This window comes from Polypterus senegalus, chromosome 5 (assembly GCF_016835505.1).
Source record: "Polypterus senegalus isolate Bchr_013 chromosome 5, ASM1683550v1, whole genome shotgun sequence".
Lineage (NCBI taxonomy): Eukaryota > Metazoa > Chordata > Cladistia > Polypteriformes > Polypteridae > Polypterus > Polypterus senegalus.
This window is the reverse complement of record NC_053158.1, coordinates 173,539,241-173,552,898: the sequence shown is the minus strand read 5'-3', so window position 1 is coordinate 173,552,898 and position 13,658 is coordinate 173,539,241. Positions and strand designations below refer to the sequence as shown.

At 38.4% G+C, this 13,658-nt stretch overlaps 1 protein-coding gene across 2 annotated transcripts in view; it reads left to right on the top strand.

Annotated features, from left to right (window-relative positions):
* Positions 1-13,658, top strand: part of dpp6a (dipeptidyl-peptidase 6a) — a 937,255-nt gene that overhangs the window by 140,315 nt on the left and 783,282 nt on the right. The gene's annotated exons all lie outside the window — the stretch shown is intronic.

Below are 13,658 nucleotides of genomic sequence, written 5' to 3'. Positions count from 1 at the left end.
GTCTTCTTCTTTTTCTTTCTCTTCTCTCTCTTTCTCTCTCTCTCTCAATCTTTCTTCCTCCACTCCTCCTGGGAAGCTTTGTCCACCTCCTCTCGGCTCTGGCTCCACAAGTAGTGGCAGCTGCCTGCTTTTATAGAACACCCTGAAGAACTCCAGGTGTCCAACAAGCTTCTTCTAGCAGCATTTCCAGGTGTGGTCAGAAGTGCTGCTAAATAGAGCTCGGGAAATGTCCAGGTGCCCCCTGGTGGTGGCCACAGGCCTCAGCAGGGTTGTGTTTCCATGCTCCAAACCCATGGTCCCGGGCTGCCCGCTAGTGTTCCAGGGGAGATAGTGTCTGGAATAAGCTCTCTCCCCCTGTCTGGGTAAAGGCCCCGGCAGTCTGCCACAAAGGATATATAAAGCTGCTTGTCAGGCCATTTCTTCCTTGTGATCTAGTCAGTGGTCAAAGATAATGTAAATGATATCTATCTGTCTATCTAACAATAAAACCGCACAAGTGTCAGCAGGACATTGAAACATCTGTAATCCTACATGGATCCTTGAAAGGGTCTGTTGGGCCCAACTTGAGGAGCCCAAAGACCAGAGTGGCCTCCATGATAATTAGACACTCTGGTTTAAATTGGCCCTCTGTAATAGCCGTAGAGAGTGAGCTGACTAATAACTTGGACGTTGATGTCATTGTTAATGAATTGATGTGGAGAAAGTAAGACAGAAGTCTCTGTAAAGTAGGACAACTGATTTATTACTTTTTATCCGATTTTGTTCTATAGATTATTCTGTACTGTATTTAGAGCTGATAATGTGAATTTCCCCTTGGGATTAATAAAGTATCTATCTATCTATCATCTAATGAGTGCTGGCATTTTTTGGTTAGTTGAGTTTGGATATTAAAAAGACAATGCATGTTGAGGAAGAATTTCACTGTACTCCATAAACTTGTAGCCATATAAACCTACAAACCTACGAGCAGTGATACTATTGATGGCTATAACATTGTTTGGACCTTTACAGAATTAATTGTGTAGACCTCATTGCCAACTGCAATGCTAAACATTTAGAGTGCAGTATCATTCATTCAGCTTTAGCAAGGATGGTCTCAGTTTGAGTTAACTAGTCAATGTGTTTTTTGTGATCATGCATGGGGAAAGGCAAACAGAGGATAGTCCTGTTATTTTCTAATTTGTGTTGTTGTGGGATGTATTATGACGGGGTTGTATTGCTTTTGTGTTTTATTGTTAAATGTAAAACTTGTACAGGCTACTGTCTTTTCTTTGTTAGCCAGCTCTCCATTTAAATGACACTAATCAGAATTTAGATGATTGTTGTGTAAGTTATGCGGTATGCACTCGCTGCTGGACTGGTATCATGAAGTCATTAGATTGTGTCCCTATAGATGACCTATAGACACCTGGCAGTTAGTTGACTGCCTCACTTTTATTTGACATCTCTGCAGGTTGGATCTGTCTGGTGGCAAGAATTTCAGGAAAGAGGCCTAATGTCTTGCCAGGCCTAGGGATTCATGGACCTGGAGTCCCAAATTTCCCGGCCTGTTGGTAGTTCGCACTTTTGTGAGAGTTTAAACAGTGGAAGCAATCAACATGATGGAAACTGGGAATAAGATTATTTCGTTGGTTCTGTTATTGTGTGTTCTTCTGCACTAATTATATCAACTTTGTTCATCTGGTCACACTTTGCTCAAAAACTGTAGAGTAGCTTCATATATCACTGTATTAGTTTGTATTTACAAATAAAAGTGGAGCATAATTATATACAGTATTGCTATATTTAAGTAATTTTGTTTACTTCAAGTAAAAGTCTTGTTATGTAATCCCTTTTATTACCAGTATTATTAAATATAATGCAAGATTTTAAATACATAGACTCACTCTAAGGTGTTCCAAATACACCAGCTTGTGTGAGTATTAAAATACCAGTGGGTGAAGGTCCATATTATTGCACAATGTGCCCTTAAAATATTTCCTCTAGAAGCACCACAGTAAGAGAGGGGTGTCTTAGCACACTTGTAAAGAGCTGACAAAACTTTTTTCCAAAATGAGGGAAGCACATTAGCCCAGCTAGTACTGACCCACCCCAGCATATGCCAAGCATGCCTGGTCCAGCCAGTAGAAGCCAGCAAAATTTTCCTTTTTCCATATTGTGGATTTGGTGGTCCACCAAATGAAGATTTCATATGATAGTTCTTGACCTCATAAGGTGTTTCTGACCTCATAATAGATTCTGGGCATTGTGGTGTCAGGAACCAGTGGGAATAGTTTATTGGTGTCTGCTTTGAGTCGGGAATTAAGTTGGATTGAAGAGGTTAATCAGAAGAGATCTAGTGAGGCCATAATATGAGAAAGAGAAGAGAGGGAGCGATAAACAGAAGGCTTATATGTTGCTGAGTCAATGCACCAAATAATCTGAAATGCATAGCATATAGTACAGTAGTTTGGTGCAGTGGATCAGGTAATCACAGTTTTTTTTTTGTTGTTTAGCTCACATGATATTAATTTAATTTGCTACGGATACATTATGAAAGAGCTGAAATGCCTTAATAACCTGGAGAATCTTTTAATTGGTGATTTTTTTAAGATACATATTTTGTTTCCCATTTTCAAAACTGACACACATAAGACTGTACACAGAATGGATGGGGAAAAGTCACACACTTGATTGGTAGGCTCCCGTGATCAATTCTGTATAGAACTCATTATTTCCATTTATACTGAGTTAATGTAGAGTCAACCATTCTCTTCATATCTCTTCTGTTCGGCTTCACTGGTGACTTACAGAGTCCATGTCTTCTGTAATGATTGCATTCTAAGCCAACATGTACGAAGTTCTTGATGGACTGATTAGCTCTTTTAGTCACTAGTGTTTTGATCTACAATGGCCTATATCGTTCCATAACTGAATGAGATTATGTTACCTGATGAAGTCAGATTTAAAAATATTCTGCTGTACAGAATCCTAATTTATTTTTGATATTTTAATCTGATTCATTGTGTCCTTTCTAGCAGATGCTTTAATTCATTGTTTTACTTTTTTAAGTGTTTGTTTGCACTAGTTTCATACTATGAACTAAAGTTCTGGTGGTCAAATATTATTTTTGAAAATGGTGCAACAAGAGAAAAATGTGATATATAAAGACTGAGAAGAGAGAGTAGAAACAGAAGACTAGGGTGCCCTCTAACCCATTTAATTTTATCTGAGAGACACCTAGAGACACAGCACGATGTATAAGAAAAACACAAAAGTAATACAAACACGAAAACATTGCCTTTGGGGGTAATGAAAATGTTATTCATTCTAAAACATGAGATAGGTGCGGGCTGAACAAGCATTAATGAGAGTATTACAGTCCCTCTTGGTTATGTACACTCCTGCTGGTTTTGGCTTCGGCTCTGCTGAGGACAGTATGGCATAGAGATACTGTATTTCTGTTGATACATGAATTTAAAATATAACAAATTATTAAATTCTCATATACGGTTTAGGGTTAGGTGGTGGGCCAGTGCCCATCTCAGAAGGAATGGATGTGAAGCGGGGCCCACTTACACACACACACCGAAGCTCGACCTCACAAGGGCCAGTTTTGAATCACCAGTGAATCTATCCTGCATGTCAAAGGGAATGTGGGAAGAAAACCCTGCTGGGCACGGGAGCAATATTTAGATCCGACACAGACCACATCCAGTGACGGAATTCAATCCCAGTATGCTGCATTCATAAGGTAGCGGAAAACAGGAGGGCTTAAAGGGTGAATTGTGGGTCAGTAAACTGTTTACTCTGACTTGCTACACATCAGATGGAAACCATGAAAAATTGTGAGAAAATTCTGCGCTGGATCAGGAGAGTTTACTCTATGATATTGTCCAGTCGAAATCTAGTTCTGTATTCTAAATGATATAGTTATGCCCTAAGTATGAAGGTAGTTAGACTAATTACAATAAAAGTAAAATGTATCTACAAGACTTTCTATTCATTTTGAGTGAAGCTCTTATTTACAATATATCATTTTGAGTGTAAGGAGGCAGTAATTGCTGCTAAAAGATTTACAGCCTGCGATGTTGCCAGGACTAATTGATTATTGTTGCTAGTCTCTTTACATGGGCTTGCCCTTTATTTCCTGAATATATCCTTTTTTTTTTAGCTTTCTGCCTTTCTCATGTGCTGTCAGTTGAATGTGTTCTCTAAGTCCCATCACTGGGGAACCCTTTAGTCACCAGATTAGATGTGCTTTTATGAAATCCCAACTTGGCATTTCTTAGCTGAGAAGAAAGCAGAGGATAAAATGAGCTTTGGCATGCCAATCGCCTAAACCATCCTTGATGCTGTTGTGATAAACCCGTGAGGTGAAGATATGCGCATTTATTCACTTCAGCACCAAGGTTTTAGAACTTCAACTCAAAAAGTAAAGTTAGTCAACTGAGATTGTCAGAACAATGGAGCAGATAGAAATTCAGTACAGTATTTGAAAAAAGGGGTGTTGAAATTTGTGTTATTACTGACATACCTCAGGAGACACTTTTTAATGCTACTAATTATACTAAAGATGATAAGATGTTGGGGTTTTAGGAAGTAAAAGATACCCAGAAGTTGAATTACACAAATTAATGTAACTAGGTGGAAGTTTTCTTTTGTTAAAAAGAAGATAAATAGTAATTTCATGAAATGCTGTTTATCTATTGGACTTTTTTAACTATTAAACGACTTGGTTATATACAGCAGGATTTTAAAAAAATATGAGTATATAATTGGTTCATTTTCACACTTCCCATAAAGATTTTTAAGCAACCCAGAACTATTAGTCAAAATAGCACTGATTAAATAACTTGAAAAAATGTAAACAAAAAACTAGTTAAGATTATTAATTTAAAACACATTGGTTTTGTTTTATATACACCTCCAGATTTAATTGTAATAAAGATTAATTTTACAGTTTTAATAATTAGCTTATGATGTCTTGACTTGCAAAGGGCTTTTGATACGAACCACGAGAGACACTATTTATTAACTGTAAGCAGCCGGCATTCAAAGCACATATGACTGTAAATGGGGTAGATAATGAGGCAAATTACGTTTAATATGAACAAATATGATGTTTTACATATAGGAAGATATTCTTTAGACGTCTGCGTACAAAGTGGGCTTTGGAGATACGGCAACCATAGTGGAGTAATCACTCTCATATATCAGAGAGTGTGCTGGAGTGATTAAAATGGAGTTTGGTCACAAACAGAGATGGGTAGAGTAGCCTAAGGCAGAGCTCAAGTAAAACTACTGTAACTTCAAAAAGTATTACATGCAAAAAGTCCAAAAATTGACTTTAATTAAAGTAAAAAAATTCAGATCAAAACCAACCAACCAACCAAACATTGTCTAACCCGCTGAATCCGAATACAGGGTCACGGGGGTCTGCTGGAGCCAATCCCAGCCAACACAGGGCACAAGGCAGGAACCAATCCTGGGCAGGGTGCCAACCCACCACAGTCAGATCAAAACAAATACTCAAATTAGTTTTGTGAAAATTAGGCTTTTAATATACCGAAACAATAACCATGCAAAGATATTCAACACCTTTTCAATGAATTAAATCTGCTACTTCCAATAAAATGGGAATTGTCAAAAACAGGGACTAAATACACAAATACAACAACAGGTGTATGCATTTTGCACAAATTAACTTGTTTTCAAACTGTAGAACTGCTGCCTTGTAGTAAGGAGATCATGGGTTTGGGTCCCGTGTCTTCACTGCGTGGAGAGCACTTTGAGTAGTGAGAAAAGTGCTATATAAATGTAAAAAAGTATTATTCTTATTATTACTTATTAATCTTTTAAAAGAGGTTACAAAAGGGCAACAAAAAGTTCAAACATCTCCATTTCAATCTAAACAAACTAAGAAGTGACATTTTTAACTCGTAGCTTCCTTAAATGGTAACTTAAGTAGATAATAGCTCGCTATTGTGCTCTGATCCACACACTAAGAAATTAAGTGACCTTATTAATCTGTCAGTCTAGAAGACTGAATAATTAGGTAATATTATATACTGGAATAATAAGGATTAATTTAGGACATGTACGATTTATGTCGGCTTTATTTTATACTTTTGCAACTGGCAATGGTGTCTAGTATAGCCAGTGAGGTAGTATTGTAATATTCAATGACCAAGTCCGGTATTAAAGTATTACCTGGAGAATAACTTGGCAAGCTAACAACACAACTGGAGAAAAGTAACCACTTGTATTTTTGACATATGGAGGTGGAGTTCATACTCAAGTCAAGTTGGAGAGCATGCACTGGTACAGTGCGTTGCCTCACCCACTACACAACGAAACAACATGGGATCCTGGTTTGCATCCCCCCAGGCAGACGCACGATCCAGTCCCACCCTCTGGAAATTTCCCTCTATCTGCCGCAGCCAGGTGTTATGTGGGCGACCCCTTGGCCTGGTCCAGCCACTCTGGTCCCAAGCAATGGCTGTAGTGCCGTAACTGATGCTCCCTCACAATGCAGGTAATGTGCCTCATTCGGGACTCCATGAGCAACCACTCATTCGACACAGTCAGACCAATGGAACCTTAGGATTTTTCAGAGAGACACAGTACCAAAGCAGTCCAGTCTTCATCTCAGGTCACTGGATAGCATCCATGTCTCGCAACCATATAGCAAGACAGGAAGCACCAGGACTCTAAAGACTTGGACCTTCGTCCTTTTACATCGATACTGGGAGCACCACACACCCCATTCCAGCGACCTCATGGCCCGCCCATGCTCTCCCAATCTGTCTACTAACTTCAAAGGAAGAGTCACCAGAGACATGAATGTCACTGCCAAGGTAAGTAAACCTCTCAACAAGGCAAACAGACACACTGCTGATGGCTGTGCCCAAGAGGTCATTAAAGGCCTGGATCTTGGTTTTTATCCAGGATACTCGCAAGCCCAGACACTCAGATTCCTCACTCAGTCTCATTGACTCCACGAAGATCACAGCATTGTCAACAAAGTCAAGATCTGTGAATCTTTCTTCACCAACAGATATCCCACAGCCGCTGGACCCCACAACCTTGTCCAACACCCAGTCCATACAAGCATTTAACAGAGTAGGAGCAAGAACACACCCCTGACAAACCCCAGAATCAACTGGGAAAAACACAGAGGTCTTGCCTCCATTCTGCACAGCACTCACAGTACCAGTGTCCAGGCCGGCCATTAAATCCAGCAACCTCGAGGGCATCCTGCGAACCCTCAGGATGTCCCACAGGGCTGCTCGATCAACTTTGTCGAACGCTTTGCAAAAATCGACAAAGGCTGCAAAGAAACTCTGCCAATATTCGCATTTGTGCTCCATGAGAACCCTCAGTTCCAGGATGAGGTCGATGGTAGACTTCTTAGATTTGGTTACGACTGCAAATCCTAATGTGATGTGGGAGACCTTCCATGACAAGACCCTGAAGGTTGATGAGGGTTGTGTTGGTGCTACCGGTGTTCCCAGAAGGAGGTGTTTTATCTCGCAGGGCACCCTGGATATCATCGAGAGGAGTCGCAACTCTGGTCTGTACCAGGAACTGAGAAGGACGGCTGCGAGGGCTCTGAGGGCAGATAAAGAGGCGTTTGTTAGAGCAAGTGACACACCATCTGTGGTCTAGCGACCTACGTCCTGCTTACAGAGGAATCAAAGCATTATGCACATCTGAATCTGTTCCTCAGAGAGTCACAGTCAGGGTGGCTGATGGAACGGTCCTTATGGATGACACTGCAGTTGTGACTCACTGGGCTGGCTACTTTGAACAGTTGCTCAAAGCTGATCCTCTGGCTAGGACGTTGGATATCTCTGGGTCCACGGTTCTTGAGGCTGATCCTCCAATTAGCTGTGAACCACCCAGTCTCACTGAGCTGAGGTGGGGGAGGCTGCAGGGATCTGTGGTATCCGGGGTGAACTTCTCCATGCTGGTGGTAAGGCTGTCCTCCTGGCATTGCAAGCAATCTTTGCTTCCATTTGGGAGACTGGCATCATCCCAACTGACTGGAAAACGGGACTTGTAGTCCATATCTGGAAAGGGAAGGGTGATCGCCTGGATTTCAGCAACTACAGGGAGATAACACTGTTCTTGGTGCCGGGTAAAGTCCTTCCTAGGGTCATCCTCAATTGGATTAGTGATCACTTGCTCACCTACCAGCGACCGGAACAGTCTGGTTTTATGCCTAAGAAGTCTACCATCGACCGCATCCTGGCAGTGAGGGTTCTCATGGAGCGCAAATGCGAATATCGCCAGAGTTCATACTGTAGGCTAAAATTTGTACCTTTTTTGGCATACAAAGATGACAACACATAATATAAGTGTCAATTTTTGTGTTTTCACTCTAGACATTGACTTAATTTGAGGCTTGGAAATTCTTCATGGCCACAGTTTTCAAACTGCTTCGCTTTATCTTCTAGAGGAGTTTGAATTTAAGAGTGATTTTGAGTGTGTGTTCCTTACAGTATGTTCAAAGTTGCCACTTGATGACATTCAGTGGGACATCTGTAACTGGTAAGCCAAGTGATTAGACTCTGCTGTTGACTATCAGTACTAGAAAGGAAAACTGTGTCAGACAGCAGAAATGCAAAGGACCGAGCCAGCTGGTGATGAGGAGTTGTCACTTATTCTTTATGTTAGAAAGAATTTAAGGAACTTAAAACATTAAATGTGGAAAACTCAAATGTAACGATGATGAAGGTGACAGTAATAGGGTAAAAGTACATTTTTTGTTTACAAATATACTCAATTAGACATAAAGGTATCATGGCCAAAAACTATTCTGAACATAGATTTAATTAAGTACAAGTAATGGGGTAAATATAGCATATTACTATCCGCTTCTGGTTATACTTTATATCTCAGTATATATTAAATAAATCCAGAAAAGTTAGGTTTAAACTATAAGAAATGTTTGATAGGTCATATGTACATCACAATGTGCAGCGGTGGTGCACATATCATAAAAACAGCAGTTAAAAAAAAATCCAGGGAGGCTTCTTCTGGGGCTATCAAATAAAGAATTAAAATATTTCAGCCAAAGCAAATAATAAATAGTAGGCATGTTTAAAATTGTGAATGGAAAATGAAAGGTTTTTGTCAGGTGTTTTAAAACAAATAAGCACTTCCACAAACATAATGTTGTGGTAGAATAAGCAACAGCAGTCACCACTGGAAAATGTTGGGGTGTCAACCCAGTCATCCCTGTTTATTTCCAACAAAATTATATGCAAAATCAATGAAAATTAGGACTCCTACGAAAGGAACCTTTTCAAAAAAAGACTGCTGTCAGGCTACATAATGGAAGTATTGTGAGGGAGGAACGGCATCCTTATTGTTTGGTTTGGTAGAAGACTGAATACCTCTGACCTTCCGAGAGCAATGGGATTTACAGGTCAGGGAACAGAAGGGATGGAGTCAGTTGCCATCACTTGGCATCTTCTCTGTGCTGCGGGGGGAACTAGAGAGGAGAAGGTTAGCATTAGCGCCCCCTCTTGACCCGAAGGGTTAGTTAGTACATGCCTCAAATGAGCCCGGAGAGTGGTCCACAGATGGACATATGTGAAAATGTTGTAATGATTGACTCTGGTAGCAGTGCTTGGTTCAAGTACTAGAATGCGAGATGGCAGAGTAAGATTTGTGACTTGTGATGGCAGTGTTCCCTATAATGCCATGGATATCTTTTTTGCTAGATTAGTAAACATAAGGTGGTTAATTCATAAATGTAAGATATGACCCTTAGCATATAAATATGCATTTTTATTAGGCTGTTGTGAAAGTCCTCTGCAATGTTTATTTCCTAAAGGTACTGCCTGACATGAAATGCCCTGACAGTAATTTCAAAAACATTGCCTTTATCTAAATTCTTTTAGAGAATTTCATTGTAGGCATCCAATGGGGCATTTGGGAGGTTTCAGCACATTTATTGCTGGAAGATACTGTTTCATGGATTTATGAGTAAAATCTTTTTTTCGGAAATGTCAGCTTTGTATAAAACTTTTCCTCTGTGTGCTTGAGATATTTCAGATGCCAAATACTTAATGTGTCCAGGAACACCTGCAGAGAGTGCTTTACAAAACCAGGTCATTATTGTTAAAATAAATAAATAAATAAAAACAAAGATTGTATACCCTAAAGAAATTGTTTATATTCTGTGGAATTGTGATCAGTCAGTAAAGGTGCCAATTGAAGGCATTTTTATAAGAGCACAGCAGAAATACGCACCAAACTGATAGCTGCAGACATGACATTTCAGCTGTAAAGTTTTTATTAGAAAACAGAAAGTGGACTTAAGATGAAAAGTTTAGTTGTAAATACCAAGCCACAAATAAAAAAATGAACCAGATAGTCAGTAGTGTGGGAAATGGGCAAATGTAATTTTAATGCCTTGTGTGTTTGTTTAGATTGAAGAGCAAATACACCAGAGAGTCATTAAAGGATGAGAGGGATGTGCAGATGTAGCGGGAATATAAGAATACATACTGTAAGAAAATAGGAATGTGAGTAAGTGGAATAGTGAGAAAATGAGACGGGATTAACAAGTTTTAGTATCTATCTATCTATCTATCTATCTATCTATCTATCTATCTATCTATCTATCTATCTATCTATCTATCTATCTATCTGTTATATAGTGCTTCTATCTATCTATCTATCTATCTATCTATCTATCTATCTATCTATCTATCTGTTATATAGTGCCTCTATCTATCTATCTATCTATCTATCTATCTATCTATCTATCTATCTATCTATCTATCTATCTGTCTGTCTGTCTATCTATCTATCTATCTATCTATCTATTTATCTGTTATATAGTGCTTCTATCTATCTCTGTCTATCTATCTGTCTGTCTGTCTATCTATCTATCTATCAGTTATATAGTGCCTCTCATTATCTATCTATCTATCTATTATATAGTGCTTCTATCTATCTATCTATCTATCTATCTGTTATATAGTGTCTCTCATTATCTATCTATCTGTTATATTGTGCCTCTCATTATCTATCTATCTATCTATCTATCTATCTATCTATCTATCTATCTATCTATCTATCTATCTATCTATCTATCTATCTATCTATCTGTTATATAGTGCCTCTCATTATCTATCTATCTATCTATCTATCTATCTATCTATCTATCTATCTATCTATCTATCTATCTATCTATCTATCTATCTATCTATCCATCTATCTATCTAATAATTGTATTTTTGCTGCTGTTAAACTTTGTAAATGATCACAGATGGTATATACTGTACAAGTTGCACAAAATCAGAAATAACTATATTTCTGTATTTTAGTTATTTCCAACTAGGGTGCTATGAATTACATCATCCCAGGTATTAGAGAGTTCAGTTTACACTGTGCAGAGTTTATTGTTCAGCATCTCTGCCCATTCACCTCAGCATTCAATAATGCATCATCTAACCTAAAAGAAACCTCTCATTAGACTTGTTTCCTTTAATCTCTGAGGAATTGGTTAATGTTATGTTAGCTATTGGTTGCTTTATGCTGAGCTGTGACTTGTGTGGTTATCATCTGCAGCATTAAAGGCAGGGTGTATACCTAATAAAGGATGCATAAGCTCTTAACATTGTTGGACAGCAAGGGGATGTCTTGGATGTATCATTCTGTACTGGATATGAGAAATGAATGAGTGAAGGCTGTCAAATATGAACATTGTGAAAAAGTTTTGGAGGGTAAGTTCTGCAATACTAATACTAATTAATACTAGGGAATTGAGTACGCTATGGGAATCAAAAGGAAGAAGAAATAAATTGATTTACATTAGAGATATAGCCTTAATTATGTGTAAGTTGCCACACGATCTTGGAAAAGATAGGAAATGTTTATATCTGGTTGTTGCTGTGATGGAAAATCAGCAGGGACTAAAAAAGACTTCAGGTGATATACAGCATGTTAGCTAGTAAAGCGTAAGTCTTAGGAGAATATTTGATTAATGTGGAACTGATCTCTAGACAAGACATTCTGGGAGTGGTCTAGTTTTCATTTCAGCAAAAAGCAGAGTAATTCCAGTTGTATTTACTACTCAAAAGCAAACGTTCATATTGCCTCTAATTGCTGTTTATTGTACTTGTTTAAAATGTTAAAGCAAGATTCTGTATGATGTCTGTAATTATTATTTATTTTGGGTTATAACTGCTACTTTGCAGAAGCAAGTGAGCTCATTTGCTGAAAGGCACATATTTGCAATTATTAATAATAACTCTTTGTTAATTAAACGATGCCATCGAGGAAAATGAGGGTCATAATGTTTTTCATGGCACTTGTATAATGTTTTTGTTCTGATCCCAAGTGACTTTCTCATTAAGTACTTACAAAATGAAATTGCCAGATCTGTACGCTTATTATTATAGCTTTTTTATTCAGGGAATATTTTATTCAGTAAATAGTTGGGGTCTCCTTATCTCAAGTGATGTGGCAGAAGCATTAAACTGGAAACAAATCACTGCTAGAAATTGAGAGGTGCTGGTATTTTAAATGAATATCTAACAGTGATTGTTAAATATGTTGAGTTTTACAAGGTTGACTTCACTTCCATTTTTATTAATTGAATAAGCTTTAGCATGAGAATCAAAAAGAGAAAGTCATGTGGCAATGAACACTTTTTGAACTTGAGGGATGACATTAATTGTCAAACTGTTTTTATCATTATTCATCTATTTGTAGTTGCAGGCAATCTGAAACTTTGCACTATTTTAAGAATATCCTAGTTTAATAGCGGCACTCTCTATGATTTATGGTATGTGTCATTTATGCATGTTTTGGCCTGGCAGAAGACTGACTCCTATTGTGACAGGTCAGCATTTTAGTGAAATTCAGTAATGCACAGTGACACTGGGGATATTTTAAAGCAATTAGCAAAGTTATGAAAATTTAACAAGAGTTTCAGAATAATGTGCTCTCAGCTTTTTTAAATAAAATTATGCACAACAGTTCAGTTATATTTTGCTCGTCTCATACAAAAAATATTAATGCATTAAAACAACTGGCAAAATTGCACAGCATTTTCATTGCATATTTTGTTTTGCATGTGTCTCTCCTAAATATCACTAATTCCATTTAAGTTTGAGGACAACTTGAGCCTCTGATGAATGCAGCTGGCATAAGGCAGGAGCTGAAGTGAAGTGAAGTGTTAAGGTTGTTTGTTTAAGTGACTTTTAGTAAGAGACGTCATTCCCAAAGTACACTTCTGCCCCTAACACCACTTCTTCTTCTTCTTCTTCTTTTGGCTGCTCCCGTTAGAGGTTGCCACAGCAGATCATCCAAAATTGTTGTCCGCATATTGATTTGGCAAAAGTTTACACTGGATGCCCTTCCTGATGTAACCCTCACAATTTATCTGGGCTTGGGACTGGCACGAAGAAACACACTGGTTTCTGCATCCTCTGTGGCTGGGTTCCTAACATCACTTAAATGAGGAAATCTTTTTTTTAACATTCCAATATGTGTTCCCTGATGATCTGAGACAAGTGGAACCAACTGCAGTCAACCACCACATACGAAGCACAAAAAGCAAGTGTGGTTCATAAAGATGTGGTGGGCTCTTCCTTGTCACGTTTGTGCAAAGCACACCATGACCTTCAGAAGCAGATAGATAGATAGATAGA